This window comes from Drosophila miranda, assembly GCF_003369915.1.
Source record: "Drosophila miranda strain MSH22 chromosome Y unlocalized genomic scaffold, D.miranda_PacBio2.1 Contig_Y2_pilon, whole genome shotgun sequence".
Classification (NCBI taxonomy): Eukaryota; Metazoa; Arthropoda; class Insecta; order Diptera; family Drosophilidae; genus Drosophila; species Drosophila miranda.
This window is the reverse complement of record NW_022881614.1, coordinates 34,841,495-34,847,674: the sequence shown is the minus strand read 5'-3', so window position 1 is coordinate 34,847,674 and position 6,180 is coordinate 34,841,495. Positions and strand designations below refer to the sequence as shown.

General features: G+C 46.9%; 1 long non-coding RNA gene across 1 annotated transcript; it reads right to left on the bottom strand.

The window, feature by feature from the left end:
- Positions 1-557: 557 nt before the first annotated feature.
- LOC117194016 lies at positions 558-1,782 on the bottom strand. Its single transcript, XR_004474722.1, has 2 exons — positions 1,229-1,782; positions 558-1,151 (listed from the first exon to the last, which is right to left on the bottom strand). It is a non-coding gene; the product is annotated as an uncharacterized LOC117194016 (long non-coding RNA).
- Between the last annotated feature and the right edge of the window lie 4,398 nt (positions 1,783-6,180).

Below are 6,180 nucleotides of genomic sequence, written 5' to 3'. Positions count from 1 at the left end.
CATCCACCCCATCCACACAAGTAACAGGACCCCACTCAAGAATCAATAACTGTTTCTTCCCATACTCCAAGCTAGGGCCCCCCATAATATAAACAATGGACCACATTGTTTCATCAACATTAGAATCACGCCACTCTCGAGAAATCGATTCTTTAGAATCACGCCACTCATGAGGACCAATCAAAGCTAGACATAAAACCAAGGAGTATCACATTCCTAGCTCCGTCATGTAATGCAACACCGATCGCCAGCAGTGGATGCCTTTCATCAAAGCCGACGCATCCCCAAATATCGATCCAGGCACGTACGCCACCGACACGAAGATGCAGCCGAGGAAAGCAACGCCCGAAGCCAGAGTCGGGAGTTCCAAGAGAAGGGCTCATGGAAACTAGCCAGCAGCAGAGAGATCAGTTCCGTTTGAGACAAGCAGACGTAAAGTTAAGTCGGGGAATTCAACCAATCTTGTGACAAAGAAATTAAGTACTAAAAATAAAATCTTTTTTAAAAACTAAATTTCGAGTTGCGGATATTTAACTATATATATGTAAACTTAAATAGCTGTTCTGCTGCTCGGTACTATTCTGCTTACTCTTATGTTAACTTATGTTACTTCTCTCGGCTTATCGCCAGCCCCCTTCGGCTCCGTTGCTGGCGAGCGTTTTTATAGCTCGCTCGCTCTCCTATTGGGCTCTGCTTTTGCTGCTTGCGTGTTCTCTCTCTCCCCCGCTTTCACTCTCTGCCTATGCGCGCATCACCTTTGGCTCCGCTCGCCCTCTTTATTTTTTTGGGCATTACCCTTGCAGCTCTGAGTATTGAACTCCAACAACACACTAACTCTTTCCTTCACTATGTACTGCGGATCTTAATTGGGCCTTGTTAACTTAATTTGCCATACGGCACGTTTAGGTAGGATTTGCGCGATTTTCCTCCTTTTTCTCCGTTCGTATTACGCCGGTTGCTGCACTTTCCGCTATCGCGGATTATCGACCGTCCCGCTTTGTGGCCGCCGCCTCACCGACGTCGATCCGGCTGCCCGCGAAGGTCGAGCCTCTCTGAATTTTTCTGCGTCTCTGCTCCCTCGCTCTGTGCTGCGACGGATCAGCTGCTTGGAGCGCCGCTGCTTCGCCAGCCCAAATTGCTAGGCGCCAAATCTAGTGCAGGGAGAAAGAACCGTCTAACGTATTCGGCCCCGAAAGATCTGTGGTATCCCACTTTTTGTTCCTCTTACCCGTCAATCTTGGCCCCAGTGGCCGACCTAGCTTCAGTTTTCCCAGTCCCGCGACTTTTGCTTTGCTGCTGCTGGATACCACTCGCGCTTTGACAATATTCTTTTCTTGACTTTGGAACTTTTTCCTTAATGATTTTTGCTGAGCCTGTTCGGGGCGATGTTGGTCGCTCGACATCCAAATTCCAAAAGGAAGATGGACACGCTCCCATCTACTATGAGACCGGTCGGATCCGCTGGATGACGTTCGAATGTCATCGCTTTCTCCTCTTTCTCTTCAACTGCCATCAGCGCTAACTCACCCCCAGAGGGAGCCAACCTTTCAGATCACCGTTTTAGAGCCCCTGACTCCAAAACCCCCTGTAGCAGCGAGACTATGGCTGCCCATACAACGCCGTTGGCGGTCAATTTAGTTTTCGCCCTTAGCTCAGCTACAAGCCTCTTACAAAATCCCCCCTGCCAAAGTCAGACTTGGGGATATTGCCTGCCTTGAGGAATCCACAAGGCTGACTGGCTTGTAGCTACACTTGCCGGATATCCTTCCCGTGGTACCTTCCGATCATAATCTTCCAGCTCATAAATCGAGTTCCCCACTTTCCGTCTAACTCGCGCCATAAGAAACATTGGCCCTAGCTTATCGTTGTAGCCGGCTTGAAAATTGCTTTGTTTAAAATTTCGCCGTAGCACTTCCTGCCCCACCTGGTACGATACTTCCTGTGCCCTCAGGTCATAATGCCGTCGATTTCGCTCCCATTGCTTCCGCATCACTTCACACGCTCTCTTTCTGACGAAATCCAATGAATCCTCACGTGTGAAGGTCGCTGCCTTGTCCTCTAACATCCCCAATTTCCTCAGCAAAGAATACGTTGCGCCTGAAGACACCATCTGCTGGCCGAAAACCATATAGTAGGGCGTGGATCCTAACCCTGAGTGAACTGCCGACCTCAACGCACAGCATATTTTGCTAAGACTCTCATCCCAGTCTTTCTGGTCACTGCGAATATACGACCGAATGGCAGCGATGACCGAACGGTTGACTCGCACCGAAGCATTGGCTTGGGGAGCGTGGACAGCTGTTAGCGTGTGCGTTATTCGATGCCTTCTGAGCAGGCCTTGAAACTTCTCGGATCGAAATTGCTATCCGTTGTGAGATACAATTCCCTCTGGAACTCCGAAAGTATGGAATAACTCCTCCTCTAAATACCTCAGCACAACATCCGCATTTAATTTTTTTACAGCCTTGAGGAAAACAAATTTCGAATAATGGTCCAGGACAATAAAAATTCCTATATTTCCACTGCGAGACCTAGGATACGGACCTAAGAAATCAATATAGAGACGCTGGAAGAACCTTTGCGACTCGGCCGCTTTTTCCATCGGTGGACGTAACGGAGCGTATGGAGCTTTTGAAATTTTACATTGCTCGCAGGCTGCCACGTAGTCTTTTACGTCATTGACGAGTCCGGGCCAGAAATAATAACGCCGGATCCGCTCGAGTGTCTTGTGGACTCCACCATGGGAAGCCAGCGGATCATCGTGTGGTCTCTTTAGCACTTCTTTGACCATCCCCCTGGGTACCCACAACTTCCAAGCAAACGCGTCGTTAAGGATGTCTCCTTTTACATGCTCGGATCGCAGATAGATCAGAGAATCAACTATTTTAAGGTCGGGCAGTTGAGCCATATTGCTCTTAATTCCCTCCATCAGTTCCAAATATTCTCCCGATTTGAAATGAGCTGACTCAATGTCCACCAGCAAGCCATTGCTGAAATCCACTGCAGCCACTTGGTCATATGGGACCCTGGACAAGGCATCCGGAACAACATTCAGCTTCCCTCTTCTGTGTTGGATACTGAACCGGAAACCTTGCAGTTTTAAAGCCCATCTCGCTAACCTCGAATTCAAATCACTTTGAGACATGAGCCATTTCAGCGAGGCGTGATCCGTAATTACAGTGAACTCCTGACCCTCTACATAGGCTCTGAATCTTTTTATGCTCACCAGAGCAGCGAGACATTCCTGCTCTGTAACCGTATAGTTTCTTTGGGCTTTGTTAAGCTTCTTCGAAACAAAGGCTATCGGCAGTTCTTCCCCTTCGACCGACTTCTGTACCAGTACTCCGCCTACCCCGCTTTTACTGGCGTCGCAATGTATAAAAAATGGTTTGCTGAAGTCCGGACTTTGCAAGACCGGAGCACTGCAAAGCATGCCCTTTAACCGCTCAAAAGCTTCCCCCTCTGTTGTCATCACGAATTTTTGCTTTGGCTTTAATAGGTCGGTCAACGGGGCGGATACAGACGCAAAGTTGTTTATGAATTTTCGATACCCCCCTGCCAATCCCAGAAAGCTTCTCAACGCTTTCAACGACGTCGGCAATGGAAAATCCGAAATAGCCGAGACTTTTTCGGGGTCAGTGCGAATACCACCCTCTCCTATTATATGCCCTAGGTATCTCACAGAGCGCACACAGAATTTACTTTTCTCGATATTTAAGGTCAAGCCAGCTTCCCGAATCCGCGAGGCCACGGTATCCAAAACGAGTAAATGTCTCTCAAACGTATCTGACACCAGCAATAAGTCGTCCAAATAAACGAAGACTTCGTTTCTAAGCGACGCAGGAATGACTTTATCCATTAAGCGTGTCATGGTTTGAGAGGCATTACAGAGACCAAACGGCATGACTTTATAATGATACAAGGGCCTCCCTGGAACCGTGAATGCAGTTTGACACCTAGATGCCGGATCCAAGGGGATCTGCCAATATGCATCCTTCAGATCGAGACTACTTATGAACACTGCCTTCGGTAAACGGCTGAGAATGCCATCTATTTGGGGAAGGGGGTACGCATCTTTTTCCGTAACCTCATTCACTTTTTTGCTGTCCAAACAAACTCTGACTTTTCCCGGTTTCCGGACAAGTACTACTGGCGAGGACCAAGGACTCTCTGATTCTTCAATCACTCCTAGTTGAAGCATCCTGTCAATCTCAGTGTACAATAACTTCTCAATTGCCGGGGAAACTGGAAAATGACGCTGCTTAACGGGCTTCGCGTTTCCAGTGTCTATTGAGTGTGACAACACCGAAGTTTTCCCGAGACCCGATGTCGCAAATGATGGAAAACGTTGGACCATTCCCTGCAATTTTAATTCCTGAATGTCTGTCAGAACGTGCTGCTCTGTGGCGGCTGCTATTTCTGCCACCTCTAAGGGTGGGGGCAAAAGATCGAACAACATCCAAAAATCAATTACTAAATAAACATCCTGACTTAACGAAGGGATTATGTATATATCTAATTCTTTACTTATACCTTTATACTCTATACTAGTCCTAAATTTACCAACTATTTTCTGATGACTTCCATCAGCGGTGCATGCCTTGGACAGCACCTTTTTAAACGGCTTCCTGCTGATAATATATTCTTTGGCCAGTTTCCCTCCGATGCAAGTCAGAGCAGCTCCTGAATCGAGCAAACCCACTCGCTTATTATCCAGAAGACCAACTTCAGCATCAGGGCGTTTGTCCCCTTTGTTTCTTCTAATGCTATTTATGTACTTTACTGACTCCCAGAATTTTTTTAAACCGCCGACTGCTGCGAGAACTTGTCTTTGCTTTGTCGCCAAAGCTCGGAAACCCAATCTTCCTAATATTTTCCAGCTTAGTATGCCAAAAATACTCTGGCTGACCAGCCGAAAGGGAGTGTGTCATTTCCCGCTCCCCACCACTGCTATATATCCTCACTCCTTTGTCGCCGCTTGCCGGTTGGGAACACTGGTCAGTGGACGAGATGCTGCAGTGCTCCTTTGCGCGTTTTTTTGGCATCGCGCACATGAAGGTTTATAGGCATTAGGAATACCGCATCCATAGCAAAAAATTTTCCGCGCAGTCTTGATACCTATGCCCCTCTTTCCTGCAATTCCAGCATACGAGAGCAAAAGCGCCTATCTCATCCTCTACCTCTCCTTCAGAAAATTCTATGGCATCATCGATGTTTGCTTCCTCCCAGAGCTCTGATATCTGCTTCTTAAAGACCGATGGTTTCTGATAACCATGATTCTTACGGACTTCTTCTAAAAAGCATTCCCTTTTCCTGCATATATCCCTCAAGGTTTCCATCGAATCTACCCGTATGTTAAGAATTTCATGCTGAACTTGCGCACGTAAATTACGCCTCACAATTTCAATCAGCGTCTTCTCACTAAGAGGCTGGTCGAGTCTATCAGTTAGCTTTAGGATGGCATCGTAGAAACTTTCGAACGTTTCTTTTTCCCTCTGTTTTCTATCCCTTATCATTTGCCGGATATCCACATCCGTTCTGGAGTCTCGGAATTGCTTTCTCAACGCAGCACAAAGCTCCTGCCAACGAACTACTCCTACCGACTTGTGATATCGCCAAAAGAAATCAGATGCCTTGCCATAAAATAGCGAATTCGCATTACCACACAGAAGTGAGAAATTTCCCTCTAACGTCTGATGAGTAAGGGCCTCAACTCTATAGATAAAGCTATCGATTCCTATTGTATCGGTGGTTCCTGAAAATCTTAATTTCCAGTTCGACATTATGTGGCCTACTTTGTCTGGTCTTTGGGCCAATTCTGAACCTACCGATCGGGCGCTGGTAGCACGCGGAGGTAACCCCGGATCTGGTTGCTGCCCATTGATTCCTAGTAGCTGCTCCAAAGAAGTATTCCTGCTAGTATTTGGATTTGGCGTTTGTCTTTGCTGCTCCATATTATTTATGTGAGCTTCTACATTGGTTTGAATGAGATTCGCCATTTGTTCTGTCAACTGTTGTTTCCCAATTGCCATAATGACTTTATCAATGGGCTAACGGATATTTCCCTTGTCCAAATTAATGCCGTTAAAAACATTAGGGACAGACTTCTTGACCTCGTTTTTGTTAACGATGGTTCTCTTGCTACTGTATCTAGAGCAAGCCCAATATCTCTCCCTGAAG